The sequence below is a fragment of the Osmerus mordax genome, chromosome 9, assembly GCF_038355195.1.
Source record: "Osmerus mordax isolate fOsmMor3 chromosome 9, fOsmMor3.pri, whole genome shotgun sequence".
Classification (NCBI taxonomy): Eukaryota; Metazoa; Chordata; class Actinopteri; order Osmeriformes; family Osmeridae; genus Osmerus; species Osmerus mordax.
This window is the reverse complement of record NC_090058.1, coordinates 7,774,830-7,791,991: the sequence shown is the minus strand read 5'-3', so window position 1 is coordinate 7,791,991 and position 17,162 is coordinate 7,774,830. Positions and strand designations below refer to the sequence as shown.

The following is a 17,162-nucleotide window of genomic DNA, read 5'->3' as shown; positions in this document are numbered from 1 at the left end:
TCTCTTATGCGACTGTGGATAAATGACATTAGGAGGCTGTGAAGTCACATGCGTCCCAATGTGAGGATGAGTGAATGGGCTGACTAGCCACTCACAAGCATGAGACTGAATCATTCCCACGGATGCAGTGTGGGTCACGTCTTGGACTGAAAAGCTTCGCAGCTTTTATGAAATGCCCGAAATAAACTACAGGTGGGGAAGAACTGAAGGAGACAAAGCCGAACGGCTGCTCTTTGCTATTCTTTTGGCGGCAGTTGTGAATCTTTCGAGTGAAGCGACAGAGAACGTTACTACTTCAGAATAAAAGTCAGTCTTCACAGCAGCAGCACAGCAATGTGACAGCCGCTTCATCTCCATAGCGGACGGTGGAAGGCCTTGGGAAAGACATTTGGTGCAACACAAAGATGCTGTGTTGTATAGCTAAATGGAATGCCGTCAGAAGCTATGTGCCATAACATGTGGCGTGGTTTAACCCCCCACACGCATTTCTGGAGAAATCTCCTCAGACAGACACACAGACAGTCAAAAGCCCGCTCCAACTGTTAGCAGTTGTTTTACTGCACAGAGGATGTGTGCATTTTCCCCTCCCCTTGTGAGTCAGCCCTTCCTTTTGCCTGAGAGCCAGTCTAAACTGAAGGTACCGTGCCCTCTAACACCCCCTCCCAGGGTGGCCCATCTGGATCAACCAACAAAGGGTCTGTTGACTGTGTGTGTGCGTGTGTGTGCGTGTGTGTGTGTGTGTGTGTGTGTCGGGGGGTGGAGATGTGACCCATAACCACTAATCCTAAGAGGCAGAATGTGTCAGGTCTGGGTAGAAAAGGAGGTCATTATGTGTGCATGGACACTTTCAACAGCAAGGTTTAAGTAGCTGGTTGTCCACCCTTTTAAAAGAGGCAGCGTACATAGCGCTAAGACCTGAGGCCATAAAAGAAGTCTGCCTTCATCTTGGCTCTCGTACCTTGAACAACGTTAGGATTGAGTTGTGGACAGATTAGGAGACGGCTTCTCAGATGACAGCCGAGAATAGCCTTTGGCATATACAGTATGCTGTACACACAGCAGGCACGCACCTGTCAGTTGGTTTACAGTACACTCCTCCTGCTGTGCCCCTGGTCATCTTTAGGATGTTCTTTACCTTTCATGTCTTGCCTAAATATGACATTGAACATTCAGTGATAATTCCAAATCCTGTCCCCTGTGTGAAATGGTATCAGTCATCACTTTTTACACCCAACTGACATGCCAATGACCCCTCTCAGACTCAAACTTTAAAGCTTGCCATTTAAGACCATGTCAGGGATAATATCATATGGATAAATGAGTCATTAATATTGCACCAGCTCCTGGGTAATGACATGTAACTCTCCACATACCATATGTGGCTGATACTATAGTTGACATGGGCTTAACCCAAAGTGGAGTGGCCATTAGCTTGCAGGTGATACTGGCTGGGTGGATTGTATTAGAAAGTAGACCATTCCTTTCCTGGCTTTTTCAACAAAAGAGTTGCAACTCGGTTAATCACTATGAAAGCTAGCCTTCTTTGGCTTTTCTAAAGAAGAGTTATACATTGCAAGTGGAACATGGTGAACTCACAATCACCATAGCAGAAGTACTTCAACTTGGCTAAAAAACTGTTCATGTCACCCAGTAGCTCCACTAAAGGTAATCAAGAGGAAAATCTGGCCCCACTTATCCGGAGCACATTTTCTCCCAGCTGGCACAGACACAGCCCTAGAGGGAGACCAACAAAATGTTCTCTATTCACACCTGTATCATCGTCAGGGAAACAGCCTACAGCTGAAAGCTAACCATGTTGATATTGAGAGAGACAGCCAGGATACGGGGTCCACTGAGCCACTTGTCCAGGGTTAAATCGCTCTTATGTAACGGCCTGTTGCAGATCGAGGCCTTGGCCCCGGCTTTGGCAGTTGGCACAGAGCAGTGGTGCTGAAGACTTCTGGACGCAAAAGAGGAAACTCAAGTCGAGCGTGGTGAGAAGTAGAGAATGGGGTCCGGAGGGCTGGGCACAGAACACACACATGGTGGCAGGCACAAAATACACTGATTTTCCTCCAACCTTGCTAAACCACCCAAAAGCCTCTTGACCACACCTAAAAAGACCTGACGAGGTGGAAACAGCTCTCCTCTACATAAAATACCAAACGTTTGACACCAAACGGCTGTGGAAAAGTAGGCAACGGCATTCCTTACCGGGTTATCCTTACTAAACCCCAAAAAAGGAATATGCATAGTCCCTACGCTCAAACATACATATTCACTAGTAGCGTTACCTGAAGGTCCTCCAACACCAAGCTGAGGCCTGACACGTCCAGTAAGCCTTGCTGTTGTAAGCTCCAGGAAAGAGATTATATGGATAATTTTACCTCTTCATGAATCAAATCTAATTGAGCTGGCACAGTGTTTAGATGCCAGGATTGCACATGACCTAAGGCAATCAAGCCCCTTTCGCTGTTTACATTGGACAGATGCCAAATAACTGAACCAATGTGCCAAGGCCTTAGACTGAGGAAGGAAGGAAAGAAGCTTATCTACCTCCCAAATCAAACTAAAGACTGTTAATGTGAGGGGGGGGAGCAGTGCTAATGAGGCTGAAAATGCACCTCACATTCCACACTGCTGCGCTCAAGCCTCTCACGACCACTTCACATTGTCTGTTAGGAACCCCATAAATAGAGGAAAAGGTATTTGATTAGCATGTTAGTTATGTTAAGCTAGCTGGGAGACAAAGTATAGTTATAAGCCTATGTGACTTGTGACTTGCTGTTTTGTTCGACCTTCTCTAGTAAACACCTCGTCATAAAGACAAGATAAGACAGAGACAACATTTGGGTGCGTTACCAAAGCTCCATTCAGGAGCAAGAGGGATGTGTACCCTTTCCAGAAGCTTCTTAGCCCATCATGGAGAACAACGGCAGACGCATGGAGCCAACAGGAAAACCTGACGCCAAGACCTTCAGCCAATAACACACCAGCTGTGTTTGCACTACCAATAGGGGAATGATGAAGGGGGAGACCTTCTGGCTACTGGTTTCAGAGGTAAGCCAGATCCATCACAATTACTGCGGATGAGGCCACAATGGAGATTTTCTGCGTGGATGAGGTGTGACCCAGCCCAGTGAGCACATAAAAAAGGCATATTTAACCACAAGCCCATACACATCTACAGTGTACACACAACTTGCTGTCCTTTCACACACATCACAAAGCACTGACATGTAGACGCATGTATCAAATCACAACTGTATTTGAGGTAGCGCTTATTATCTGGGCTTCAACCTCTCATCCCACATGAAAAGACCATATGACATATTGTTCATGGAAGGGCAACATCGAAACAGCACACTGCTTATCATTGCTTCAGGATATCACACAAGTTCAACACCCCCTCCGCCCTCCCCAGGTTTTTATGCCAGACTGATGTATTGCAATTTGTCTGATGTACACTGTCCTACAATAACCCTACCATGCTAGCTGGTGTGTCAGTGCCCCTTCCACTACACGACTCGCCTCTCTCTCTCTCTCCCTCGCCCCATCTCTCCCTCATTCCCCCTCTCTTTCACTTTGTCTCCTCCTCCTCATGCAGAAGATCTTAATCTGCAAGCTAATTTGACACATGACTTAATCTCTCGCCACCATTTCATCTTCATTTTACAAACCACATGGGTGTATCTCAGAACGCGCCCCGCAACAAAAAACCCAATTCAATTTGACCCAACACATTCATCTCCTCAAAGGCTTCAATTTGCTGTCGTTTAGGGGTGTCAACCTGAACACAAATAAGCTTCCAGAGCTTCCCATCTGCTCAACTCAGGAAAAGACCCATGTCTGACTTATGAACCAAAGAATGCTCATCTTTTTTGTGCAGTGGTAGATACAGCTGAACTCTGGGACAAATTATAACAGCAACCTCAGCAAATTGTTTATTCTATCAGTCCAACTGAATGGCAGTGCTACTAAATAAACTAAATATAGAAGCCCTGGCCTGGTGCATACTACAAACATGTACAGTTTACAACTGTATATTTTCAGCAGGGACTACAACTCAAATGGTTAATGGTAATGTTTTAGGCTAGGCTGCACTGTTCTGCACCTGATGCAACCACTTAGTGAAGCTGGCCTGGAGAGGAAGGTCTTTGTAGTGTTGAAGTAGGATATGGGTCCAACCAACCCTCTGTACTAGGTAGAAAGTCAAAGACCAACACTAGTTTACTGTAGCCCTGTCCAATAGCATGATGGGAGGGGACCCTGGGGACAGAAAGTGGACAAACTCACTCATTTGCCTGTCTGCGGTATGGTGACTATGATCACAGAAAAGTCCCTTCCAGGACTCTGTCAACGCTCCCTTGAGCTCACCTGCTTATTATAGCTCTCCTCCAAACACTACTGCCCACATGCTACAACGATGCCACACTTCTGCCAGTGCCTCAAGAGTCAAACATGACTTCAGCCACAGACAGAAATAAACTGTCAGTAGAAGGCACCATTATGCTTCCCCGTCATGACTAAAAGGGGAAAGTGGAATTTGAGTCAGCTCTTAAAGTTATATTGTCATGGAGACATAACAAGAACCAAAGAAATGGCGGTAGACATGTTGTATGACCTTGAAACCAGTAAGGTTTCCAATCAGGGTTTTAAAAGAAGAGCACACAATAAGAGGAACCACACAGACAGCTCTTCTCCTTTCCCCTCACCCTGCCTCCACCTACAGACAGTAAAAAGTCCTTCATCCTGCTGCCTTTGGGAATGTGACAATAAGCACAGATATTACCCATGCCTGATAAGTCACATGCATGCTGCCTTATATGGAGATAAATGTGCTGAGAGAAGACATGAAACATTGGCGTTTCTAAGAGAGTGTGCTAGCACTTCAGAATTAACGATGGGCACTTGCACACAGCTTTCCAAACAGGCTATGAGAGAACAGCCATAAGTCTCTCTGTTGACAAAGGCCTGCACAACAGACAAAAACGCTCTCCTCTTTGTTTCACAATTTCTAATTGAATTAAACATTTAATTGCTTCAGAATTGCTTCTTGGGTCTAGATTAAGTATGTGCTAATCCATGACCTAAACACAATGGAGGTTCACCTCAGTGATATATTAAGCCTTGTTACAGGCAAAACAATGTGCAAAGTGGCAAACTGCAAATTACCAAACTACAAAGTCTCCAAAATCAAGTTATTGTATCATACTTCCCCCGAGCTCATTAAAGTTGATTTAGACGAGCAATGAGTTGCAGATGCCTGTGGAGAGAGCATGTACCTCCCACTGAGAGAGAAGCATTACAACATCACCCTACCCGCCTTTGTCACTGGTAAACAACTTACATTTAACAGTGGGGGTGGGGGTTAGAGGGGAATCCTTCTAGACACGGTCACATCAGTGTGAATGAGAACTCAATGTTTTCCATTGAGCTCTCTCACTGCTCGCACTATCGATTCTGAAGAAAACCAAACTTAAAAATAGATGGGGGGGGGGGGAATTATTTAAAAAGTCATAATGAAAATCATAATGTTCCTTGTGGTCGTGGAATCTCTGCCGGGAAGAAATACAACCGCAAAACCTAGGCATGCAGAACATTTGTGTTACAGCCACCCAAAAAGGCTCCAGAGTTCACAATAACAAAAATCTAGATATTGTGCACTGCAAAGTACACTAAACAGGCATTAGATATAGATGGTTGCTGAAATATAAGCCATTGGGCCAGCAGGTCCTCAAATAAACAAACACTCAACATTCTTAGGATAAAATTGAGCACACACTTGTTGGCTACTAGACAAGGACCCCAAAGACAAATTGAAATATTCACTTAAGTTTAAAATAATCATCAGAAGAATGTTGTGTGCAATCCACAGAGTCCATCTTCTGTCCAGACCTTCTGTAACCTTGTAGGCCTGGTCTTATCCAATCATATGTACTCAGAGGAACTAATTATTTTTTGTTGCATATATAACAAGAACATATAAGAGTGTTCAGGCAGACAAATGATTTGAGTGTAGTTTCTGTAAGTGAAACATTAACCTGTTATTAAAACTACTCAATGGGCAGAGTGATGGTATGAGTCCATTCAAATCCCAAAACGTCTGCTTTAAATGGACACCTGGGTGCTTGCTTTCCATGACATGGAGGCTAGGGAGCCATAAGGCATGCCCATACCTTCCTCCTGTCCTCTGGGTGTGTTTACACTGACCAGCCCCTACCCTCCAGGGTTCCACTGGCCCTTTTGTTGTGCTTGTATGGTCCTGGAGCCCCACCACCCCTCCTCAAGCCCTTGGCCTCCCTTACACCATCCCATGTCACAGCACTTCCCCAAACAACAAAGAGACTAGGTAAATCACCTCCACTACCACACAATCATGAGGGAGCAGGCCTGGCAGTTACGGACATAGACCCTCACATTCCTCGCCTCATAAATCAGCACAACACAAAGGACACACTGAATCGCCCTCCACTCACACTGTTGACAGCTCCATGTTGAACATCTTGAACTCTATTCAAGATCGAAATGTAATGTGTGTGTAATAGTATTTGGTCTATTGTGCTAAAATTATTACTGCAAGTAGTTGTAAATTATAAATAAATCAAAATATCACATTGGGTTGTAGTATAATTCTCGCTATATTCAAAGTTTGGGCATGGGAGCAATTGCAATTTTGTTGACGTGCCGTTGTGGCTGAAATGTGAGATCGAACTAACCTGTTTGGAAAGATAACAATAGTTTTACAGACCTACATGCCCGGTCAGTCAACTTTAATTCTAAGCAGTCCAGACCATGATCGTATCGTCATGGACTGACACTTTAAAATGAACAAAAGGAATTCCGAAAGTTACAGAAACCTAAAACGAAAAGCAGTTTTCTTGATCAGAAACGCCGCATAAACTATTGTATTTGGACACAGCTGCAGCAGCTGTAACAACGTCGTCAATTAGGGACACTGCTCTGTATCACTAACTTTTTATAGAAAGCCCACCACCGTATTTTCTAACACTGTCTGTCCCGTCATCTACATCACATCCCTCGAGCACAAAAATAACCATACTAAAAAGCTATATTCCTTATAATTTATAGTCGCATATTGGCGCGTGGACTGTAAAGACGCGCTTATGAGAATTCGGCCGTCCACAGTGAACGTAAAATAAGTTTGCAATTAAACTTACCGGTTGACTGCTCTACTGCTGAAGACAAAATTGTGGTCACTGGTTTTTCACCTCTCCCGTACAAATAAACATTCGATATACGTGTTTTTTTGTCGATTTGCTTTTTGCTTTAATACTGAATGGTTGGTTGCTAGTCCCACGCTTTGTAAATGCAATGCTCTCAGGACTCACTCACCGCAGAGAAAACCCGACTCCTCCCAGACAATGTGGGGTTAAACCCCTCCTCTCTTCGATGGAGATTCAAAGCGATAGACAAATTGAGTTGGGAATGCATTGCAAATTAGAAAATAGGATGTGAATCGTTTCAGTCGATGAATGTTATGTTTATTTCTTACAAAACTTTAATAAATGTATGTATTAGCGAGGGTCAAGAAAATAATGTTACTAACTAAACCAAATATCATAAACTAACGAAATAACAAATATCAAAATGTAATTAGACAAATACAAAATACGGATTTATTATTAAAAAATAATTGAATAGTGTGTTTTTGTTCTTTAAATAGGTGCCAAAGTCCCTAAGCCCCAAAATACTTAAATATTTAGGGATAAGCACCTTTAGCATAACATTTACACCATTGTCTGTCAAGCATTGTCTGTCAAATAGGCTGAATGAAAAAGGAAACAGACGGGTTTTGATAACATCAGACAACAAGGCTGCTAGCCTGTGTTTTTTGTGTGTATGAGGGTATGTATACATCCGCCTGTCTCTGTGTGCATGTCTGTGTGTGTGTGTGTGTGTGTGTGTGTGTATCTGTGTCTCAGGTCAATGGCACTTCATCAATGCAGTGGTAAACGCCAGGCAGATAAGACATGCAGTGGAACCGGCCTGACCTTCCTACACTGTCCCGTTAGATGCTTGTAAACATGATCAGGATTCCATGAGAGCATTCAATGTGAGCATGTCTGCCAGTCACAGCTAATCTGCATATCAGCTTCTTTACAGCAGCAATAAAGGGCTGAGTGGAGATGCTTATCTCTGCTGTCTGTTGTACTCACAGATAGCCCTCCTCTTTTAATGGAGGACTGTCTTCACAACAACACGTTGCCTCATTCCTGAGCATTGAACAAGATACAAGAACACCAACTGAAATGGGCAAGGCACTCTGCCCCTGCAGTTATCCAACCATATCATTTTAATCCAGTTGATCCCTGATTATGCTTCTGAGAGAAGCTATCCCACAGGATTACAGTATGTTAATGAGTTAAACTGCAGAGGGATATGCAATCAGCACACAAATGAACCCACCACTGGACCCACGTGGCTCAAAGCTAGAAAATCACTGTATAACTGATTCAAATAGTGCCCAAGTCCCTTGTTGCATTCTAGAAGGCATAATAGGAAGTGACAAATAGGAAATGAACCATGGATGAATACCAGAGTAAACAACAAGTGAAGTGATCCAGATCACCCCGTCTGTGTGTAATGCCCGGTCAGCTGGGACTGGCCGTGCCCAACGCGGGTCTTTGTATTCCATTGTCTGGCAGCTTTCAGGAGGACTGGTCACTCTGCATCTCATTACGGCTAATTGGCTCTAACGGACACGCTGTCGCCCGTCACCTCTCCCTTCCTGACTGAGGGACATGTATCACCTCTACCTCCCCCCAAGTCACTGGTCCCCAGGCCTGGTGTGAGGGAGGTGTGGTGCGGGCATGTCCCACACTGTTAAAAAAAAACGGAGATAAAAAACTGTATTTTTCTGGCAGCAGGGGTGCAGGCAGACAGACAAGCAGACAGGCAGCAAACAGACAGGCAGAGACAAACAGACAAAAGCACACAGAAAAGGGACACAGACACAGAGAGTTGCACATGGAAACACACAAACCCTTGCACACACAGTGGGATAGAAAATATACAATTTCTCAAACACACAAACAGATATACACTCTAACAGACCAGCCCCCCCCCCCTATACACACATACACATTTACAAAAAGACAAAGACTGGCATACTACACACAAGCACAACCACTCATTAACACCTTTGCCTCTCCCCACTGAGCCAGTCCCCCAAATTCAAATGAGGCCAGTTTCCTGAACGACTGTAGCCTACCTTTCTGCTGTGCCTAGTAAATACAGACTGTTCCTTGACTCTGACCACCCAAATACTGTTTGAACAATGCCCTTCTGCAGTACTTTCTGTATGCACTGTATATATGCTCTGTATGTCGCTTTGGATAAAAGCATCTGCAAAATGAAAAGGAAAAACTCCAGCCAGCCACAGTAACACTCCCCACTTCTGCTGCTAGTTTCATCCATCATTATGGTGCCTCTAATAGGGTCGTCATGGTAATTGTGTCGGGGAGAGAGAGAGCCCCCCTGCTAAGTGATTTTTCTCACACTTCTGTGCTTGGCTATTGTACAGTGTCATTATTGCTCTCTTAACTGTCGACCCCTGGCCAACACGGGCTGTACATTGGCTGTAATTTCCACTGTAATTTGTCATGTGGTATGTAATGAGGACTCACTGGGAACAATGAAAGAGCTTTGTCTGAAACGGTTGTTTCAAAGGATGTGTGTGCCTGTGTTCCTGTTAAGACAGTAATCAGACACACACTCACTCACCACACCCAAAAACACCTAGGGACTTGGGTCGTCTTTCTAAATACAGCCTTGTAACATACAAAAAGCACGTTTTACAGACAACCACAATTCACTCACAGAAGACAACCACAGCAGACAGTACATACTCTAGACGAGTCTCATCTTACAGGAAACAAAGACTTCACACTGTACATAAACCTAACAGAAAGACATACAGCACAAATAAACACCATAAAAATGGCATTGAATTGAGGGAGACAGGTCTTGAACACAATCTAAGTGATGGCTTGGACTCCTTTAATGGGTCAGCTAATGTGAAATCAATGGGGACAAACCAGGAGCTCTATCAAAGCAGCTTTTGGCTTCCAGAGAACAGAACAGGGGTGTGTTCCTAGTAGAGAGGTTAGGGATGGTTGTTGACAGTGAGGAAAGGGGTCTGGATTCCTCATGGTGCATGCCTGCTGTTACAGGCCTGCCGTGTGGACCTGTATGGATGTGGCTGTGGGGTAAATCTTAGGCCTGATGGATCTACTGCACAAGGCCCTCCTCATCGGTTTGGCCGCCTGTATGTCTGCTAGACAATATGTCATCTGGGTGTCAGTATTAAAAAAAAGAGAGAGGAGAGCGCAGAGGGACAGAGAGAGAGAGAGAGAGAGAGAGAGAGAGAGAGAGAGAGAGAGGAGAAACAAAGAGAGTAGAGAGGAGAGGATGTTTGTGTTGTCGGTTTTTGGGACGGACAGAGAGCAAAAGTCTGGACTAGACTCAGTCATGGGAGACTGGGAAAACAGTGTGTGAGAAAGACGAACGAGAGAATGAAAAGAAATATGCCTTTAGGAGAGCGCTTGTGACTTCTACTGCTGTAGTGATACAAACCACAGGTCACATCGTAACTGAGGGAGATAGTTCACTGGTACGTTAAGGGCATGAGTGGACTACCAACCTCCCAACCCAAACTAGACGACAACCTCAAGGCCCTTCTTGAAATACTGAGAACTTCGCCAACTTTCACACAGGTCAGATACATTCCATTCTGAATTGGGGGAGGATTTGAGCAGGGTTTTAAATCCTGTGAAAGAGTCCAAAGCTGAGTGCTGCCATCTCGTAACCCCTTGTCTGTATAAAGATCTCAAAGCAGAGTTCTGCTGTCTAGGGATTGAGTCTCAGGATAGTCGCTATATGATTTAGTCACTGACAGACTTGAAAATTGCCCGCTGGAAAAAGAGCTGTTTGTCTGACCATCAGACCATAGCAGTCTGGCATACACTGGCACGTTAGACAAGTCCAAACATGGGAAAAGAAAATATGAAGGATAGCGGTCAGCTTGATGTGTGGTCATGACATCAGACACTGGTCTAAAAACAACCGTTTGGTGACATGCCACAGCTCATACGCAGGACAACTTTGACTCAGTTGTCAGGGCCATGTAGATGACCAAATATAATGTTTAGCATGAGAATAGAAGTATATTCAACATTTAAAGACAACATAAGTCGAAAGGACTTATGTTGTCTCACTAACATGACATGACAGTTGTTATAAGCAAAAACTGAGCTCACGCAGATTGTTAAAAAGGTTTGACACTCATACACAGTTATTTATCTATCGCTTACAAACAATGGCACAACAAACAAACCAGAGTATTTGTGCATCTAGGAAGTGGATAGGCCTGATTTCAATAAGGATAACGCAGTTAAAAACTCTAATATAATTTGCACTGACCGCAATGGCAACAGTCTACCATTTCTAATTCAATATGATTCAAGCTAAAAAAGGAATATCTACCATGTCACACTTATACCTAAATCACTAGCATTAAAGATAAAACACAACATGGTAGTGTAGTGGACATGTACACAGTAAAGGGTCTACAACAGGCCTACATGCAAAGCATGCCCAACAACACCAGGGCTAAAGCTGGCCAGACACAGTATGCTATTGGATTACAAATGATTCTGATTATAACAAATTGCAGCATGAATGGAGTTAAAACCTACTCCACCTCCATCTGGTTTTTCCAGGGAAATGTTCCCACACCTATTAGACAGAGTGCATGCTGGGAGGTACTTTCACACCCATATGAAGAGAGTGGAGTAGGTGGCCGTGGGTTAGCTCATTAAAGTCATAGACTGTGCCTCGGTTAATTTGACTTTCCTCTTATTAAAAGCAGACACTCTTGTGCCCACCCCACACACAATGTCATCCGGATATGAATTGAACGCAACAGCAAAGCATTAGTAATAGAATAGTAATAGATACACACTCTCTGTGAGACACGTCTGACTTCTGTTGAAAAACTCCTCTAAACCCTAGTTAGCTTCAGCCCTTTCTAAAGCGTGGAATCATGCTCCTATGTTCAGAAATGTCTTTATGGATGTTGCTATACAATTTGTGGTTAACACAACCATTAATAAAGGTGCTATGTTAAAGATGATGCGCTAAACAGTATTTTCTGTTGACCTATTAGCTCATTATTGCTAATTGGGGGACACATATGGGGTTTGGGGATGTTTCATATTCAAGCTGTGAAATTGGATGATCTGCCCCTATTCCCCTAGCGCTGGGCCAGGCCATGCTTTGTGGGTGGTAAGCTACCCAGACTCAGATGATAAAAAAGTGCCTGTCTCTGAAGTCTCCTTGAGAAGGGCAGAGATAGAGCCCACTATTCTCTTCACGCTGACCCCCAGGACAGTGGGACTGTCTCAGGCCACCGGTGTGTGTGTGTGTTGGTGTGAGTGTGTGTGTGTTTGATCCTCACTGATGCATACCCACACTTCTGACCTGTGTGTGGACTGCTCCCTCATACCAGCCCGCACTGCTAGTGGGTGTGTGTGTGCGTGTACCAGGGACAAACTTAACCTGGGTACTTGAAGGCCAATTCATCAGATCCACAGCTACAGCCTATCTCTTCCCGTTTCATGTTAGAGCTTATGCCCTGCAGTAACATCAGCCGTGGCAGCTTGACAAATGGACACCCTCTCCCCTGCAACCTATCACACCCTGGCCAGCCTCCGCCCGGCCCTCTCTGCACCCCTCTAACATTGTTACTCTTATTGGAGTTGAGGTCTCGCCGGGGCGAACGCCAGTTTCATGTTTCTCATTTTCGCCTTGGGACTCTCCTGGGACTGTGGAGGGCAGGGGTGTGAGGAGGAGGGAGGGGGGGCCGCAAGGGGGCCAGACCATACCAGGCTAGGAAAGCGGAAAGGACAGATCTGTTTACTCATGCATAAGACACCCTCCCTGCCTCCACATCGGTCCCAACACCCATTTCTGATGCCAGGCTGCCTGACTGGGCCTGAGAACGTCGGTGAGACAACATCGAGTAAAAACAAGATGATGTTTGCAGAAGGGGACACGGAGTGCCGTGTGTCTGCATGGAATACTGCATCAGCAGTATTCCGGCGACACTCGTTTGTCAATTCATTTGCGGATGTCATTTGTGCCGTGGGGTGGGACATGCCTACTTTTCCAGTGCATCATGTCTTGGAAAAAAAACTTCCCTGGGGATGGAGAGAGGGATGGGGAAAAGGCAGAGGAGTGGTGCAGGAAGAAGGGAGGAAGAGATGCAGCTGGTGAGAGAGAGAGAGAGAGAGAGAGAGAGAGAGAGAGAGAGAGAGAGAGAGAGGGGGAGAGTCTGTGTGTGTGAGAGAGAAAGAGATGATGATGAATGAAAGAAAGGAAGAAGGGAAGGAAAAGAGAGACTCAGGGAGAGTGAGAGATAGAGTTGGAGACATTTTAAGAAGGTCTTGAGATTCCCACCACCTTGTCTCTTGACGGCTGACCTCTCAACCCTGACCCCCAGATCAGCCTTTCCCTGTCACATGGTCCCACTGGTGACATCTGTCCCTAATCTCTGAGACAGTCACACTCCTGTGACCAAGGGCCTCCATCACAGATGTCCCCAATAAGGTCCTTCCCCACTTACTCTGCATTCTACACCTTATTTTCATCCTTGACTCCCCCCAACCCTTGGGAGAGATTGAACAGTCCTCCGAGAAAGGATGGAATCGGGAAATCCGTTCTTTTTTCCATTTTACGGATGAGCGGATACATATCTATGGCCTAGTTAAGCAGCAGCAGCGAAAGGCTTCCCATCCTGCTTATCCACCTCATTGTCGATGGATATTAAACATTGTGAAAGGAACGAGGGGGAAACGTAATCAGACTGATTCAAGTGAGGGGGGGGGGGGGTGTGAGGGGGCTGGGGGGGGGGGGTGGGGGACAGGAGATGAGGGGTGAGGAGGGTGTGGTGCTAGGACCCCGGGGAACCCCAGATGCCTGCTGGTCATTAATAAACATGATCACGATCACCTCGAGGGAGATTCTGGCGAGAAGACACACTCGCGGCAGATTGGTGGGCCGGCGGGAGGGTGGATGGTTTGAGGCGCTCCCACAAGGGGGTTAACTCAGGAACACGACATTGGATTTTCTGCTCTATGTGAGCACGCACAGTGAGAGACGAGAGCAGCAGATACGGCTTCCATTGATTGGGCCACGTGGCAGGATTTTCTTCTTACAACAGGCTGAACGCACACTAACCTTTAGGTGTATGTATGATAAGAATATAATAGGAACACAGACTTGATTTTCTCAAGGCCTCATGACATTTGAGGGACTCCAGGCATCCATGGCTACAAGCCAAGACAGCATTTCTTGCTTCAAAGAATTCCTTAAATCTGACGATAACATCTGTCCATGTTGTTGACATTTTGGTCCTGAAATCAACAAACTCCTTCCTGAAACATATGGGTTCATTCCTTTCCAACGCTCTCGCTGCGACCTCGGTGACTCAGACCAATTCAATTCAACATGGCCTGCGTTGAGAGGGAGTTTCTTTCCTCTGCAGTGACATCACCTACGGTATCTCACAAGGGAACGTTCCTCTTCCCTCATAAACAAACACAAACAAGCAGGCCTTGAGGGCTAATTACTAGCTATCTGCTTCATCTTAACATCCAGGGAGGAGACATGGGACAGCTCCAGACAGTGGGCAACGCTGCCATCCTGACTGGAAACTCTGCCGCTTCGCTCCCAGGTCGCTGAACCAGGTGTCATGTCCTTAGGCACAGGGTTAGTCAGCCTACATAATAAGCAGCTGTTACTGTCCGCCTGCACAACGACGAGAGGCACACAATGCCGTGGTTGGGATGGGATGCTGTGTGTGTGTGTGTGACAGCATGGGAATAAGACTCTTGTAAAATGGCATCCACTCATTCTGTCCTCTGAGATACATTATAGGCGGAGAAAATGTTTTCGACTGTGATGATCTGCGCAAGTGCTTGGCTGCGAACTCAGCATTTCTGCTATTTACCTATTTTTCCCCCCACTCTCTCTCTCTTTCCCACTCTAGCTTTTTTACCCCCTCTGATTCCCCTTACGTCTTGGCAGATTTAATAGGCTCCCCTGTCACTCACTCAGTGTTTCTTTCCAACACGCACACACACACACACCTCCTAGTGTGAAGTGAAATATGATTGAGTGCCCTCTGAAATTAGGAGTGCTTGTTATTGACGTCTCCTTGACTACTGTCACCTCTCTCCTCCTCTTTCCCAGCATGCTCAATGACTTAAGCCTGCTGATCTAAGAAGGGTGATGAACTTTCAACCCTGACCCTTGACCCAGACCCTTATTAAGCCTGTTGCCCCGTTAGATTAAAGGGATTCTGCCAAGGTAAAGAATAATGGAAAGTTTGTTTAATTATGCGGCAATGAGTCAATGTTGGAGAGATTAAACAGAAGTTCCTGTTTTGGCAGGTTTTGTATTAACAGGGTCCCAGAAACATGTGGTTCTGTTGTGCCTGCAAAGTCTGTAAATGTGCTCAGGTGCATTATACCTATCAAATACACATATAAAGCCGGCATTGCAACAGCATGCCTGGACCCTTGCTAAAACACCTTGGCAGTATGCAAACACACACAGGGCTGCTTTGTCTGACACTGACAATTGTCTGCCTAGAAGCCAAGGAAAAATCATTACAATTCAACTCTTTGTTTCCTTCATTTCCTTTATTCGCTCTTTTTTTTCTCATGCAAACTCAGACCAAGCATCCTTGACTATATACTAGACTCCGATCGGTTTGAACTTTTGACGGGGGGTTACTTCTCAGCGAGGGCAATTTTGGACACCACTTCCAACTCTGTGGGAGCCTGCACTTGGTGATAAGAGAGACCTGGACCAAGTGTTCCTGTAGGCTGGCGGCACACTAGTACTGAGCCCCTTCAAAGGGGAATATTTACCATCTGACTACTCTCAGCCCAGAAATGGAATCCTACACACTTTGATGGACTATAAGTGTGTGTTTCCTACCTCTGTGTATTTCTCTCTCCCTCCCCCTCTCAATAAACTGGTAGGGTTCCAATGAGAGGCGATACAGGCTGATTTCATTTACGCTAGGAAGGACATTTAATCAATGCTTTAAATTAATTAGGAATGCAGCAACCTAAATCAGCAGAGGGGCCCAGTCTCACACTAAAATGTCGTCCTTTCGTAACCTCATCCTATCCTATATTGATTTGGAAATGCATCAAGAATTGTGCTTCATACAATGTACATATTTCACTGTGACTGCGTAGAAATACTGACGGGATAGTTTGCAGCAGACTTTCCAAACAAGAGTGAGAAGGTTGTTCTGGCCAACATAATAGTGTGGTTAGGTGAGGCCATGTGACAGGTGAAAACTGCAGTGTTTCAGCTATGTCAGTCACCAGTCTTACTGCAAAGAAACAGAGCCCTGAGGAGTCATTCAAAAGCCACCACATTGGGACTAATGTGGCACCATACCGCCCCCTACAGGCCAACCACTGCAACTACAGCAGGGTTTACAGTCACGACGACCAGGTTTACTGTTCAATGAGGAGAATGGACTAGTGTGTTTCATCGCGTCCTGGACGTGACCTCTATCTCAACACTGAGGGCTCTGTGTGAACCTATGATTTGTAGATAAAAAATTAAAAAAATGGCTGCATGGACTTTCGAATATATACCCCTGTACCTGTTTTACATGGCAATGATATTTCTGGTTACAATCTGCGCCAACATCTAATGGAGTTCCCCACAACAGAGAGATGAGTCTCAGGCTGACGGCATGGACCACAAGCATGATGGATAATCACCCCCACCTGAGCACCACTGCCAGAGAAATACAACATTGTTCCATCCCTGTTTGGTGCCAGGACACTGGGCCCTCCCAGATCAGCCTCTGTTGTGCCCCTCTGGGCTTGTGTGCATTACCGCTTGCCCCTCTGGTTCTGTGTGCATTACCGCTTGGCAAAAACTCTACAGCCCTGGTTGTCTCAGGAATAACATACAATTCCAACAGTGAAGTGAGGTGGGAATGAGATAATGTTGATGTTCAACCATTGTTTGCCTGGAAGAGTATGTTGCTGAACCTGATAGACATCGTCCTCAAGCCTGCGCTATGTGCCAGGTCCTCTCCCCAC

At 45.4% G+C, this 17,162-nt stretch overlaps 1 protein-coding gene across 3 annotated transcripts in view; it reads right to left on the bottom strand.

The window, feature by feature from the left end:
• Nucleotides 1-17,162, bottom strand: part of tiam2a (TIAM Rac1 associated GEF 2a) — a 77,454-nt gene that overhangs the window by 57,286 nt on the left and 3,006 nt on the right. The window contains exon 1 of one of the 3 annotated variants that reach the window (XM_067243065.1): nucleotides 7,182-7,321. The exons of the other annotated variants lie outside the window; for them this stretch is intronic. The gene's annotated coding sequence lies outside the window, so the exon portion shown is untranslated. Of the gene's footprint in view, nucleotides 1-7,181; nucleotides 7,322-17,162 lie in introns of those variants that run through there. 3 annotated transcript variants of the gene reach the window in all.